This window comes from Sycon ciliatum, chromosome 1 (assembly GCF_964019385.1).
Source record: "Sycon ciliatum chromosome 1, ocSycCili1.1, whole genome shotgun sequence".
Classification (NCBI taxonomy): domain Eukaryota; kingdom Metazoa; phylum Porifera; class Calcarea; order Leucosolenida; family Sycettidae; genus Sycon; species Sycon ciliatum.
This window is the reverse complement of record NC_088643.1, coordinates 64,950,419-64,963,761: the sequence shown is the minus strand read 5'-3', so window position 1 is coordinate 64,963,761 and position 13,343 is coordinate 64,950,419. Positions and strand designations below refer to the sequence as shown.

The 13,343-nt window shown below is 47.9% G+C and overlaps 3 long non-coding RNA genes across 3 annotated transcripts; 1 reads left to right on the top strand and 2 right to left on the bottom strand.

Annotated features, from left to right (window-relative positions):
• Positions 1–875: 875 nt before the first annotated feature.
• On the bottom strand, positions 876–2,953 carry LOC135804876 (uncharacterized). Its single transcript, XR_010551090.1, has 2 exons — positions 2,607–2,953; positions 876–1,658 (listed from the first exon to the last, which is right to left on the bottom strand). It is a non-coding gene; the product is annotated as an uncharacterized LOC135804876 (long non-coding RNA).
• A 2-nt stretch (positions 2,954–2,955) lies between these two features.
• LOC135804877 (uncharacterized) lies at positions 2,956–4,479 on the top strand. The gene is made up of 2 exons (XR_010551091.1): positions 2,956–3,178; positions 3,862–4,479. It is a non-coding gene; the product is annotated as an uncharacterized LOC135804877 (long non-coding RNA).
• Positions 4,480–11,441: 6,962 nt separating this feature from the next.
• Positions 11,442–13,162, bottom strand: LOC135807066 (uncharacterized). The gene is made up of 2 exons (XR_010551433.1): positions 12,826–13,162; positions 11,442–11,829 (listed from the first exon to the last, which is right to left on the bottom strand). It is a non-coding gene; the product is annotated as an uncharacterized LOC135807066 (long non-coding RNA).
• Between the last annotated feature and the right edge of the window lie 181 nt (positions 13,163–13,343).

Genomic DNA, 13,343 nt, shown 5'->3' with positions numbered 1-13,343 from the left:
GATGTCGGCTATTTTCTAGCACTTAGAAAAATGATCCCTACCACCCGGGACGCATTCTATCGCGTTGTTTGCATTCTCCTGGCGGCAGGGCATTGCCAAACTGATAATATTTCATATGAAATAATTCAAGGGATGTGGAAGAAGCCTTCACTGCTCGACCAGGCCGATAACCCTATTTCATACATACCCCAAAACTAGACAAATTCGAAATTTCTCAAGCTTGAGAACGTTTCCCGGCAAAAAAAACCCTCGAAATCTGTTATATCGGGATTGGTCGTTTGGGAAGGAAAGGACTGATATGATCCCGGCCAATGCCCATCCTTGGATGGGCACAGTCGATGCGCCAGATTTGAAAAATCACTTCGGAACACAGAGTTCTATTTTTCAGATGCACCCTTTTTGTGCACTTTTCTCAAGGCATTCTCAACATTTGATCGTTTGCATGTAAATACACTGCTTGCCAGTCTCACGCTTTCTCGGAGTTAGTCGTCACACTCGAGGATTCAGTAGGCGCCTTTCACCTTTTTCTGTTATGAGTTCTTCTAGAACGGCGAAATTCTGTAGTTTGGTGTCGCTGCACGTCGGTTTGTCTCTTTTCCTTTTTTCGTCGAAATTTCGTCGCCCGACCTATAATTTCGTGCCACCGAATTAACCAGGCATTTCGCTGCTTCTATGCTGGACATATCGAAAGAGTAAGTCTTTCTGACATTGGAGCGGAAGTTATGTTCTGGCCGAAAAAAGGGCATGCCTCTGGTGACGTGATTTCTAACTAGTGTTTTTACGTATATTTTCCATGCATGCGTGCACATATGTCAGCGGCAGGAAGACCCAGCAATGCCACAAGCAAACATACTTGAAGACCATGTGACCCAGAATGCAGCATTTGCTCCAAAGTGCCATCAGACAAGCGATTTACATGTGGCTCAATGCTGTCAGACTGGCAAAAGCTACACACATGCATGCACATCCATCACGTCAGACCAATGCATTTATTGGAAGTGCGTCAAAGCACTACGACGCCAAGTATGCACAGCAGCGAAAGAAAATAAGCCACCATGTACCAGTCTGCCAAAGTACATGCAGTGTACATGATTGCAGCGCAGCGGCATCCGTACACTGTCCGGCCTGCAGACAAACTGCACGTGCACAGTCTGAAAGAACAGTGCGAACCGGTTCTGTGCCCGGCCCATTACCAGCAGTGTGTGGGCCATGCAACATGTGCTTGGTGTAAGTCGAGGTTCACACCAGAACACAGGACAGGTGGAAGTCACCAAACTTTCAACTTGCAGAGCATGAGTTGCGTAGCATGCACAACGTCTCCCTGCCGACAGTGCACCAAGCACAGACCACCAATTGCGAAGCATCATCTCTCAATACAGCACGGAAGGTGCCGAGAGTGATCTTCCCAATAATTATAGCCATTGCCGCTACAGCACGTGAATTGCTGGACAAGGGTGCCATATTGTTGACGACAGTGGACGATTTGTATACAGAGACTTCGCACCCAACTGCTGACCCTAAGCCAGCGGCATACGTGCTCGGCAAATTGAAGTTGACCCTGGAGCACCACTTGCACGTCATTCCACCCAAGTCGCGGAAGGATGGCAGCCTGCTACGCAATGGATGTAATGCTGAGCAGGCACTACATATGATCCTTTCTGCAGAGCGTAAACACAAGATAGAGTAAACACCAACAAAGATGGAAGACCTCACTCTGCCATGCTCACAGCACAATTGATAGCCAGCAACCGCATACTGTATAGCAGGAAATTTTCGGATGGAATTTATTTTCGTACGATTTTGTACACGGCCTCTTTTGTACTAAAATTAATTCCGTACTAAAATTTGTTCATGTGAAATTATGCACACTATACATGCGTACTGCATGCGAACACGTGCATTTAGCATGCAGCACTGTACGAAAATATAATCCCTACGACAGGTCGAAATTCGGCTTTGTCCGAAAATATTTCCGTCCGAAAATGTCCTGCTATACAGTAATACCAAGAGTAAAAAAAGGTTTATGTACTCTTGGTAATACATGTACAATCATGTACTTCACTGTTCACAAGTACACACCATGAGAACCCATTTACACCAAGTTCTATTATCGGGCAATGCCATTATGCTCCTAGCACGCGGCACAAGAAAATTATAGAGCTTCGCCGGCATTGCCTTGATTTTGTCGTAATGTGATGGTGTGTGCGTGCGTGTGTGTATGGTGTGTGTGTGTGTGTGTGTGTGTGTATGTGTGTGTGTGTGTGTGTGTGTGTTGTGTGTGTGTGTACATTACATATCGCCCTATCAAAAATCGGATGGTGAGCCTATGTAAGGCATGGATAAAAAGAATAAGGACAAAATGTTACGAGTTATGACTAACTGTCCACCATGTACCAGTGTAGCTAGATCATATACAGTTGGCGAGTGCGACAAAAGGCACAAACTGAAAGGGAATACTAAGACATACAACGACCAAATAATATTCAAATAATTTTGACCTGGAAAGAAATGTCTATAATTTCGTGCCGTCGGATTAACCAAGCATGCACCAAAAGGAAAAGTATACACGCTTAGACATATATTATTAGGCAATTATCTGCACCAACCTGCATTCCGGCCGAAGCATCATGTCGGGTGTGGTGGGTCGGCATTCCAACGTATCTCCACACACCAGGAAAATCGTGAAGCGAGAATTCTCTCGTCTGCAACTGGCAAAGTCTTCACTTGACACTCAAGTTGAAATTTCTAGATACCTAGCTAATAGGAGCAGACTTCAGGACATTTGTCGCACTCGGGAATCGTCAGTTCGATCCGTACAGGGTTGGCTAGACACAAGAAATATAGCAAATTTCATTGACTGACATCTTCATCTTTACCAACACAGCTCACCACATAAACTTTCGCGCGAAAAAAATAAAAAGACCCACTCAGCTGGCTTGGCGCATCGACTGGGCAGGCGAATCTCGGATCGATCGATCGAGGTACTAGGTGGCATCGATGTTGTAGTTTGACGTTTACGTTTATAATCGCCTGGGAGAGTGAAGCTGCTGGAAGTAACAACGGGGAGCCCGTTTGTATCACCTGAACAACCAGACTTCAAAGCAGCTTGACCAAATCGGAGGGTGCCTCGGTGCTTATCGTGAATATTACACCGACATGAATTACTACAAGTACACTGGTGAGTTTTATCTTGTTTTGTTCGTATGCTAGTACCCTGGCCTGGAGTTCTCGTTAGCAAATTCCTATTCCCTGGCGTTTTCTAAACATTCCGTGTAGTACTGAATACGTGATCAAGTATTCCGATTTGGGTAGATGTGGAATTTGGACATGCATTTTATAAAAAAATTCTATTTTCCCAATAGAGCGTTTGTAGTGCAATTCAAATGGTTGCCCAAATACAACAAAATTGATTCTGCAGTTCTACAACTTGTACTGAAATCCAGTCAAAGTAAAAATGATTCTTCATGACAGTTGGGGTCAATGAAATCTGATCCAGGCATAACGAATAGTGACGCCTGCCACCCCGAGAACGAATGCCCATTTGGTGGGGGATACCTAAGTACTCGAAAGTGGTGCATGTTTCAATGTGGCATGGAAGTTTTATAATAATTATGATCACTGGTCAATGCAACATGCGATAGCCATCATGAATTGCAGGCCTCGAACGCAACTCAGACCAGAACTGGCAGTTCCCTAAGTTTATAATTCCATGGCCCCAGCTGTGGTTATAGAAGTTTGTTTGCACATTATTCTTATAGTCGATAGGTTTATACTAATGGCCACAAACAGCGGCAGTTCAAACTTCACTGACGTGTTCATGAGCTGAGAGATTTCTCTCCACTATGTCTGTTGTGCATACAGGTCTGTCCAATATGCATTGACGGTATTAGGTATGGTATCTACTCTGAAAAGGGAATCGCTGGAGCCACAGTCCAACTAGACAGGCTTTCAAGAAACAGACAGGGTCCATCTTCCCAAGCTGATACCTGATGTGTACCGACAGAATTCTCACGAGATACCTTACGGACAACGTGTGGTGTGTACTTCATAGTACTCCTTCGACTACTATCTAGAATCAAGTCGACCGAAACAAGTTCAAACAACTCTGGCTTCAAACGAGCCGTCGATTAGACAGACAAAACATTCTCTCATATACTGGAGCACTCTGACAACTCACGACCTATTCCTAACGATTTCCACCGCTTATACATATGTAGAGTGCTGATTGGAATGTGCTCGCAATCTCAACAATTCAGTGCTATAATTATTTGAACAATGTGTTAGAAATTATTCCACTTTTCCTTTCATAAATGTTGTATCCACATATAATCCACAGTGCTCCAAAGTTTCAGAGTTCTCGGGGTATCAAACAAAATTATTTCAAATACAGTGAAATTGTTCGTGGACATTATAACGTAACTAATTTACGTGTAGTTCCCTGGTCCTTTTCTTTGCTATAAATTAATCCTTTACTCTCTAGCCACCTGCGAGTCCAACAGTGAAATTGTTAGTTCATTTTTATAATGTGGATATGTGGGAGGGGGTTGAACATATTTTTTATATAAGGGACCTGCAACTGTAATACCACAGTACAGTAGCCGGCAAATATGTAGAAAACAGAAATGCATGTTCCCATCATTGTACATGGACGGGCGCAGCAGGCCGAAGCTATCAGCCAGAACAGAATTTACAATCACTTAGAGATACTTGAGCTATTCCAGTATTCTCCGTGAGCAGTCCCATTCCACAATGGTTCATGCCACCTGTAGCGGTGGCTACTTAGAGTAGTTTCGCCTGACTGTTTATTGCAAAAGGGGGAACATTATCGGACACGGAAAAGCACAACTAACTGTAAGGAGAGCAGAAACGAAGAGGCCCTACACAGGAATCACTGTGTAGAGAAGACAGAGAGCGGAATAGACTACGGCGCTGCGTGCACACAACAGCGACCGGAAGCAGCGTGCCCAGTACGGGATGCCATGTATAGATGGAGCCCGAGGGCAGTGCACTCAGACATGAATACGCACGCGCACCCGAGTACTGCATTCAGTGCGGGGACTGTGCCATAGAAGGGGAAGGGTTAGTGATGCGCAGCCAGCAAGTACAGCGGTACATGAATGCATGAGTCTATGGTACAGCAGGCAGGGTGCGGTTCTTACACACGTACGCACGTTAGATCAATGCGAGTGAGTGTAGGGAGTAGGAAGGAGAAACCAGGAGACAGACAATGCTATGCCTAGGGATAGAGTTCTGTCATGATGCTACTCATTACACTACATCTCCCCTAACGGAAAGAGTTGCAGGCCCAGACAATGCTATGCCCAGGGATAGAGTTCTGTCATGATGTTACTTATTACACCACATCTCCCCTAACGGAAAGAGTTGCAGGTCCATGTTCACATGGTCGAGATGAGCCGCTCCGGTGCGATGGCTGTGCGACCTGAACAGGTAGTGGAGGTGGCACTTGTGTTGGGCTCGGCGGCAGCAGGCATGCCGTTTTGGCTCGCCACAGGAGTTTCTCCACCGCTTTGGTGGCTTCCGGCTGCGGAGGGAGTAGCCGTGAGGTGTTGCAGTCAGCCGTTGCAGTAAGCTGTTGCAGTCAGCCGTTGCAGTAAGCCGTTGCAGTGAGCCGTTGCAGTGAGCCGTTGCAGTGGGCCGTTGCAGTGGGCCGTTGCAGTGAGCCGTTGCAGTAAGCCGTTGCAGGTTGCAGTAAGCCGTTGCAGTAAGCCGTTGCAGTAAGCTGTTGCAGTAAGCTGTTGCAGTGAGCCGTTGCAGTAAGCGGTTGCAGTGAGCTGTTGCAGTGAGCCGTTGCAGTGAGCTGTTGCAGTAAGCTGTTGCAGTAAGCCGTTGCAGTGGGCCGTTGCAGTGAGCCGTTGCAGTAAGCCGTTGCAGTGAGCCATTGCAGTAAGCTGTTGCAGTGAGCCGTTGCAGTGAGCTGTTGCAGTGAGCCGTTGCTGTGAGCTGTTGCAGTAAGCTGTTGCAGTAAGCTGTTGCAGTAAGCTGTTGCAGTAAGCTGTTGCAGTAAGCCGTTGCAGTGGGCCGTTGCAGTAACCCGTTGCAGTAAGCCGTTGCAGTAGGCCGTTGGCTTGCAGTGGTGTGTCGGGAAGCGATCGCGGATGCGGTCATCGCGAGCGTCCTTGAAGTCGCCGTTGTCCGCGCCGCCGTAGAGACGACGCAGAAGTGACTCGTCCACGGTCTCGGATGGCGACTGTGTGTCGCGTTCGAACATCGTTCGTCCGTGGACGACGTTGGACACGGGCGTAACGTATGCCGAGAGTTTCGTCTCCACTTCCTGAGATTTATCGCGATCGCCGGCGTTGTCGAACGCGAGCCATCCTAGATCCTGAAGTTGCAGACCAGGTTCGTTGCGGATCAATGTTATTTTTTTATCACTGATCCTGTTCACTGCGCCATGTAGCGGTAGCTACTTAGAGTAGTTTCGCCTGACTGTTTATTGCAAAAGGGGGAACATTATCGGACACGGAAAAGCACAACTAACTGTAAGGAGAGCAGAAACGAAGAGGCCCTACACAGGAATCACTGTGTAGAGAAGACAGAGAGCGGAATAGACTACGGCGCTGCGTGCACACAACAGCGACCGGAAGCAGCGTGCCCAGTACGGGATGCCATGTATAGATGGAGCCCGAGGGCAGTGCACTCAGACATGAATACGCACGCGCACCCGAGTACTGCATTCAGTGCGGGGACTGTGCCATAGAAGGGGAAGGGTTAGTGATGCGCAGCCAGCAAGTACAGCGGTACATGAATGCATGAGTCTATGGTACAGCAGGCAGGGTGCGGTTCTTACACACGTACGCACGTTAGATCAATGCGAGTGAGTGTAGGGAGTAGGAAGGAGAAACCAGGAGACAGACAATGCTATGCCTAGGGATAGAGTTCTGTCATGATGCTACTCATTACACTACATCTCCCCTAACGGAAAGAGTTGCAGGCCCAGACAATGCTATGCCCAGGGATAGAGTTCTGTCATGATGTTACTTATTACACCACACCACCATTATTTCTGGTAGTATCCATGTGCATAGTTCCAAGACCATCTCGGATTCTTCAGCAATTTGTGCCACGGCAAAAGTCAATGCTTGACTCGGTCACTGGGGCTGTCAAACTTCAATTTCTCATCTGTTTCAAGTATATGTACTGCCATGACTTGACCATGCTTCATCCACAGCTGGGCGAAGATTGTGGCGTTGAATTCCATAGCGCACCTTCTTGCTGCCATGCAGGAGTATGTCGAGAGAAGTGAACATATTTTTACTAAAAAACAACAGCCACTGAAGAGGATAGCAATAGCCCTGGGTGAATTTCCTGCAGGTACACGTTGTTGGTAGGTCTACTGGTCGGTCTCCATATCGTCAAGTTCAGAAATCACCTGTACTACACATCTTGTAGAAGGGATCCTGATCGAATAATTTTCTGGTCATAATTTTCTGGTCATAAAATTCACTAAACTGAGGGCGAGACAAATAGTCAGTACTCCCCGATTCCGTCAAGCTGCTTTGAAGTCTGGATGCACATGTGATGCTAACAAGCTTCCCGTTGTTACTTCCAGCAGCTTCACTTTCCCTGCGACAGCGGCTATCAACCTCTCTCTCCATCGTAGACAATTATCACAAATTCAACATTCTACATTTATCAGCACTGCACTGGGTGAATATGTCTCGAGACGAATTTAGCGGATCAACAACGCTTTGCTGGAGATGAATTCTCCTCTGGAGGACCTTCAGGGTACCTGGAAGGGTATAGAAGACGGGATCGCTCACGAAGTTGAGAGAACATAGAAAACAACCTCCTCTTCGATTGAAAATTGGCCAACAAAAAGTATGTGAAATGTATGTGCGCAGATGCATTTCCACTGGCAAGCTAATCCCTCATTACGTCATCAGCGCTCGCTCGGCGAAATTCAAAAGTCGTCTTCCTGCTCGACTCGATCGCTTCTGGAGACTCGTTCTTGTTCGAGGGGTCTTCTCTTTCACCTACTAGTACCTTCGTCTTGGCATCGAAAACTCGGCGTCGAAAATGAAGCCGGAGTGCCTTAATGCCTTATTTTATTATTATACGCATTCCCGCGGCAGCGTCAACCAAGCAGTTATGCTTGATCCACACGTTCGCTTATGCTGGACATTGAAACAAAGCAGATGTAGACAGCTCCTACTCCTAGAGAATGGGGCTCTACAAAACCAATGATCGAAGTTAGTCCTTCAGTAACATGGAGCGTCATAAAATTGGTCTCATTGGAAAAATGTCATCACTATTGTCTCCTCATGTAGCATCATGGTCAATGGGTGGCCAGATAATTATACGTATGAGGTTGAGTTGCCAGATAATTATTAAAAGATTCAAATAGTAATATGCCTTATAATATCAAGAAAGGTGCGCTCAAATCGGCCACCCCACAGATTCCGTTGGCGGCAACATCAAGACGAGCCTGATCAGCGCAGTGTCAGCGGTCGTTGTGGACAGAAGCCGTCTAGCTGGGGGGGGGGGGGGGGGGGGGGGTCTCTTGCACTCTTGGTGTCACGTGCAAGCTTATCACGGCGTGATGTATGACGTAGTTGAGCTAGTACAAAAATACACACTCCAGCACTGGCACTATGGCCAGGCCCAGGGCCGGCCGTAGACTACGTAGATCTACGAGGGCCTAGCTAGCCGGACTACAGTAAGATCGGGCGCCGAAGAACGCAGGGGCACGAGCGCAGCCTAGGAAAGTTCTTAATTTTTTGATTCTAGCCAGTCGATGCGCCAGATTTGAAAAATCACGTCGGAACACAGAGTTCTATTTTTCAGATGCACCCTTTTTGGGCACTTTTCTCAAGGCATTCTCAACATACGATCGTTTTCATGTATGTACGTGCTGGCCAGTTTCACGCTTTCTCGGAGTTATTCGTCACACTCGAGGATTCAGTAGTCGCCTTTCACCTTTTTCTGTTATGAGTTCTTCAAGAACGACGAAATTCTGTAGTTTGGTGTCGCTACACGTCGGTTTGTCTCTTTTCCTTTTTTCGTCGAAATTTCGTCGCCCGACCTATAATTTCGTGCCACCGAATTAACCAGGCATTTCGCTGCTTCTATGCTGGACGTATCGAAAGAGTAAAGCTGTGTTCACAACTGGCGCGTGGACGCTGTACGCTTGCGGTTCATGCGCCCCCAAACGCGCGCTCAGCCTTTCACAAAAAACAGCAATCCGAGTCGTATTTAGCGCATGCGACACCTTCGAGTACTAATTTTTTGACCCCGCCAGTCAAAGTGACTGGCATGTACGCTGATACGCGCCTGATACGCGCTGAAACTTCCAACATGTTGGAAGTTTTTTTTTTTTTTTTTTTACACGGTGCAGTTTTTGCATTTATTCGCACAGCAGAAAAGCAACCAACAGAAAATCACGGAGTCATAGCAAACAAAACAAGATCATCGGATAATAAAAAGTGTGGCTAGACACGGCTACTCCGCAAGAGTCTCAGTCACGCAACTGACAGTCGTTGACTGCCAGCACAACAGGAGTGGCAGCATCCAAACGACTGCGGTAGGGAGAAGCACGGTGACCACGGAGGCTCATGTTGCAGGATCGAACCAAGGCAAAGGAGACAAGAGAGCGGATCCAGGACATGACGGAGGAGTAGGGTTCATGCCGCTTCTCCGAAACCATATGGCCAAGACGCTTCAGGAAAGCGTGGGCTACCTTGCCGCACCCACCAGATGCACTGAATACCAGTGGGAGAAAGGAAGCATGCTCCACCTCCCTGACGCGTTCTTCGTAGGCCCTTCTCTTCTGCTGTTCGTGCTTGGCATAGGTGGACGCGGGAGTTGAGGAAGTGTTGGAGCGCGCATGAGGGTTAAAAACCCGAACATCACAGAACGTGCGCTCAAAACGACTTCCCCAGACACCAGATGCCGCCACATCAAGACGAGCACCATCTTCCAAGATGGCAGAGCGATACCGGAGCCTTTCACCCTCCAGGGGCTGCAGAGGAGGTTCTATCTTCACATCCGTTGCCACTTCACGCAGTAGGTCGGCTGTCAGGTCGCGGATCGTGTTATGGCGGAGAGCCGGGTATCCACCAGTTGGGCACGAAAGAGCATGGCTGGTGTTAAATGCCTTGCCACACACACAAGTGGATGGCAGGCGGGGAGGGACCCAGCCGAACCGCAGACAGAGTGCGTCTCTGAAGGCGCCTTTGTGGAGGACAAACCCGAACTGCTTCAGGGGCCGGCAAGTGAGCCAGTTGGACGCTCCTTTCTCGGCCGCCATCCCCAGGGTTCGCTGGGTGGGCGCATCACATGTGGCCAAGAGCTGACTGGCTTGGTCTCGAGCGGCTCTCCTGGTTGCTGCTGCTGCAGTTAGCTTGGCAGCATGGATGGTGGTGGGCACTTCGTCCATGTTGGTATCTTGGTCCAGTATCCGGCTCACGAGGATGTTGGTGACAGCGACAGACATATTGTATTGGTCCGTCAAAGACCTCGGGTCAATGAGACCAAGACCACCTTCTCGACACGGGAGGGACAGTATGGCGCGCTCTTCGTCACCAGGTGCGGGGCGACTGGTTAGAGCAGGGATGAACCGCTGTCGGATGGAGTGCTCCAGCGGGTCTAGCAGTCCGCTGATGCCTGGGACCGTCCGGGCCACAAACGACCACTTGTGGCGGAGGCCATGAATAAAAGCAGTATGTTGGAAGTTCCATTTCGGCGCGTTTCCGTACGCATGGCGCCCCAAAAGCCAGCAAAAATACGCACAAACGCGTGGTTTCACGCGTACACGCGTCAGTTGTGAACACAGCTTTAGTCTTTGTGACATTGGAGCGGAAGTTATGTTCTGGCCGAAAAAAGGGCATGCCTCTGGTGACGTGATTTCTAACTAGTGTTTTTACGTATATTTTCCATGCATGTGTGCACAGATGTCAGCGGCAGGAAGACCCAGCAATGCCACAACTGGCACAAGCATACATACTTGACGACCATGTGGCCCAGAATGAAGCATTTGCTCCAAAGTGCCATCTGACAAGCGATTTACACATGACTCAATGCTGTCAGATTGGCAAAATTGGCAAAAGCTACACACATGCACATCCATCACGTCAGACCAATGCATTTATTGCAAGTGCGTCAAAGCACTACGACGCCAAGTATGCACAGCAGCGAAAGAAAATAAGCCACCAGTTAGCCAAAGCACATGCAGTGTACATGATTGCAGCGGAGCGCGGAGCGGCATCCGTACACTGTCCTGCAGACAAACTGCGCGTGCACAGTCTGAAAGAACAGTGCGAACCGCTCCTATGCCCGACCCATTACCAGCAGTGTGTGGGCCATGCAACATGTGCTTGGTGTAAGTCGAGACTCACACCAGAACACAGGTGGAAGTCACCAAACTTTCAGCTTGCAGAGCATGTGTTGCGTAGCATGCACCATGTCAGGATTTCAGACGAGAGTCGATTTTGTAGACGCTGCTACCAAAAGCAAATTGACATGCTCCCTGCCGACAATGCACCAAGCACAGACCACCAATTGCGAAGCATCATCTCTCAGTACAGCACGGAAGGTGCCGAGAGTGATTTCCCCAATATTATAGTCATTGCCGCTACAGGACGGGAATTGCTGGGCAAGGATGCCATATTGTTGACGACAGGGCACGATTTGTATACAGAGACTTTGCACCCAGCTGCTGACCCCAAGCCAGCGGTATACGTGCTCAGCAAATTGAAGTTGACCCTGGAGCACCACTTGCACGTCATTCCACCTAAGTCGCGGAAGGATGGCACATTGCTGCTACGCAATGGATGTAATGTAATGCTGAGAAGGCACTACATATGATCCTTTCTGCAGAGCGTAAACACAAGATAGAGCAAACACCAACAAAGCTGGAAGACCTCACTCCGCCATGCTCACAGCACAATTGATAGCCAGCAACCGAATAATACATGTACTTCACAAATATGGGAACCCATTTACACCAAGTGCTATTATCGAACAATGCCATTATGCTCCTAGCACGCGGCACAAGAAAATTATAGAGCTTCGCCAGAATTGCCTTGATTTTGTCGTAATGTGATGGTGTGTGCGTGTGTGTGTGTACGTGTGTGTGTACGTGTGTGTGAACATGGGAACCCATTTACACCAAGTGCTATTATCGGGCAATGCCATTATGCTCCTAGCACGCGGCACAAGAAAATTATAGAGGTTCGCCGGCATTGCCTTGATTTTGTCGTAATGTGATGGTGTGTGCGTGTGTGTGCGTGTGGTGTGTGTGTCACTGTGTGTGTGGTGGTGTGTGTGGGTGGTGTGTGTATGTATGTGTGTGTGTGTGTGTGTGTGTGTGTGTGTGTGTGTGTGTGTGTGTGTGTGTGTGTGTGTGTGTGTGTGTGTGTGTGTGTGTGTGTGTGTGTGTGTGTGTGTGTGTGTGTGTGTGTGTGTGTGTGTGTGTGTGTGTGTGTGTGTGTGTGTGTGTGTGTGTGTGTGTGTGTGTGTGTGTGTGTGTGTGTGTGTGTGTGTACATTACATATTGCCCTATCAAAAATATATAAATAAACTCGGATGGTGAGCCAATGTAATCATGGATAAAAAGAATAAGGACAAAATGTTACGAGTTATGACTAACTGTCCACCATGTACCAATGTCGCTAGATCATATACAGTCGGCGAGCGCGACAAAAAGGCACAAACTGACAGGGAATACTAAGACATACAACGACCAAATAATATTCAAGTTAATTTCGAAATGTCTATAATTTCGTGCCGTCGGATTAACCAAGCATACAACGAAAGGAAAGGTATACACGCTTAGACATATATTATTAGGCAATTATCTGCACCAACCTGCATTCCGGCCGAAGCATCATGTCGGGTGTGGTGGGTCGGCATTCCGACGTATCTCCACACACCAGGAAAATCGTGAAGCGAGAATTCCCTCGTCTGCAACTGGCAAAGTCTTCACTTGACACTCAAGTTGAAATTTCTAGATACCTAGCTAATAGGAGCAGACTTCAGGACATTTGTCGCACTCGGGAATCGTCAGTTCGATCCGTACAGGGTTGGTTAGACACAAGAAATATAGCAAATTTCATTGACTGACATCTTCATCTTTACCAACACAGTTCACCACATAAACTTTCGCGCGAAAAAAATAAAAAGACCCACTCAGCTGGCTTGGCGCATCGACTACATGTAGCCAGACCGTTCTTATTCACACGCGCGCGGCGAGTCGAGTTACGTCATGACGTTTGTCATGTACATGTACATGTAGTGCAATGTAGTACTTCTAAACTAGTGAGTGTCGTAAATGGGAATGACTGTACATGTAGCAGTTACTGTTTACACGTGTACATGACATGTAC